At 42.6% G+C, this 1,995-nt stretch overlaps 1 non-coding gene across 1 annotated transcript; it reads left to right on the top strand.

Moving 5' to 3' along the window:
• The first annotated feature begins 1,319 nt into the window (after window positions 1–1,319).
• On the top strand, window positions 1,320–1,427 carry LOC127741829 (small nucleolar RNA R71). The gene has a single exon (XR_008003034.1). It is a non-coding gene; the product is annotated as a small nucleolar RNA R71 (small nucleolar RNA).
• Window positions 1,428–1,995: the final 568 nt, after the last annotated feature.

The following is a 1,995-nucleotide window of genomic DNA, read 5'->3' as shown; positions in this document are numbered from 1 at the left end:
TTTTCAGGTAATCCTCCCATTAAAGCAGATATAGAACTACCTAAAGGAATAGTTTCTAATTCAGTAATTTTATCTTTATGGATACATAAGTCTTTTAGAAACTTTGCATATTTAGGTACCTGCTGAATAACATCAAAAAGGGGAATAGTTACCTCAACCTTTTTGAATATTTCTACCATTTTAGGATCAGGTTCTAGCTGCTTCCTAGGCTTCCTTGCAAGTTGTGGAAATGGAATGGGAGTAGTGTTTTCTGTGGTGCCTGCACCTTTTTGTGCCTTTTCCTGTGGTTGAGCTATTTCTTCTTCAGCTATGTCCTGTATATCCTCTTCCTCTTCAACATCTTCGATTTCTACCACCTTTTCAGCTGAGGCGTATTTTGGTGAGCTTGGTTCCTCCTGATTCCTCTCCTGCAGTGTGGTTCCGGACCTCAAGGTGATGGCATTAATTCCTCCCTTTGGATTGGGTAATGGTTGAGAGGGGATTCCAGTGGTGCTTGAAAGTTGGTTACTGGAATTTTGTGCTGAACCAAGTTGTGTCATAAAATCTTGTAGAGTAGAGGTGAAACCATTCAGACTGGCGTTAATACTGTTCACGATGGTATTTTCCATGGCCAGTTGTCTTTTCTCAAAAGCTTGTAATAATTCTTCATTAGAAGATACAGAAGAATGAGTAAATTGAGAGGTTTGCTGCTGATTGTTCGGTGGTCATTGGTTTTACCTCAGGTGAGGTACTCGGTATGGTTGATTTTGCTGCCTGTTGTTGTAATTATTCCACCTCTGATTTCCCTGATTATCTCTGCCTCCCCTATTATTGTTATCCCTCCAATTCTGGTTTGAATTGTCCTGCCATCCATGGTTATTATTTCCACTTTGATTGTACCCTTGGTTGGGGCGGTCATAGAAGTTGTGAATGGATGCCACCATGTTGTCTTCTTCTTGGAGCTGCGGGCATTCATCAGTGTAATGGCTGTAATCAGCACAAATTTCGTAAATTCTTTGTGGAACTAGTTGTTGGTTTTGCTGCGGTTGAGTTTGCTGAGCTTGTTGATTTAACTGCATTTGCTTCAACAGGTTGGTCATTTCACAGATGCTTCGATTTAGAGCAGCAGTCTCTATGCCAGAAGATACTTCTGCAACGGCCCTTGAACGGCCTTGCTTCTGTCTGTGGTTCCGAGTAGATTCAGCTAAATCACTGATCAATTGCCAAGCTTCATCGGTGGTCTTGTACTTATTCATAGACCCATTGCTGGCACTTTCCAATGTGGTCTTATCTTGGGGTCTCATACCTTGTGTGACATAGCTGAGTAGCACGATCTTGTCAATCATGTGGTGGGGGCATGCTTCCAGAATATTATTGAAGCGCTCCAAGTATTCAAAGAGAGTCTCATTGTCATCCTGAACAATTGTAGAGATATCCTTCCTCAGTTTATCAGTAACTTCAGATGGGAAGAATTTCTCCAGGAACTCCTTTCTGAGTGTATCCCAGTTGGATACGTTTGCTAGAGGTTGAGTGTAGTACCACTCTCTTGCTTTTCCCTCAAGAGAGAGCGGAAAAGCTTTCAGCAGAATTGAAGTTTCATCAGCGCCATCACGCCTGACAGTAGAACAGGCTGCCTGAAAATCTTTCAAGTGCTTGATAGGCTCTTGAGCAGGTAGGCCATGAAACTTCGGCATCAAATTTAGCAGTGCAGTCTTTATTTCAAAATCCGTAGCTACCGCTGGATGAAGCGCTTGAAACGGTTGCAGTGTAAAATCAGGAGCTCCTTCCTCCTGAATGGTAATTCTTCTAGCTGCCATGTTTTCTGCACGTAAAAAAACCGAATCAGTAGAACGGGGGCTGGTTTCTTCCTCAGATTCACTTTCAGATCCGCCCTCAAAGCGGACTAACCTACGTTGTTCTCGCCTTATTCGTGAAATTGTTCTTTCAATTTCAGGATCGAATATTAGCAAGCGCGGATCAGGAAGTGAACGTGTCATTTGACAGAAGAAACACGCA

This window comes from Arachis duranensis, chromosome 9 (genome assembly GCF_000817695.3).
Source record: "Arachis duranensis cultivar V14167 chromosome 9, aradu.V14167.gnm2.J7QH, whole genome shotgun sequence".
NCBI classification, from domain to species: Eukaryota; Viridiplantae; Streptophyta; class Magnoliopsida; order Fabales; family Fabaceae; genus Arachis; species Arachis duranensis.
Note: the sequence above shows the minus strand (reverse complement) of the source record. Positions and strands in the feature narration are given on the sequence as shown.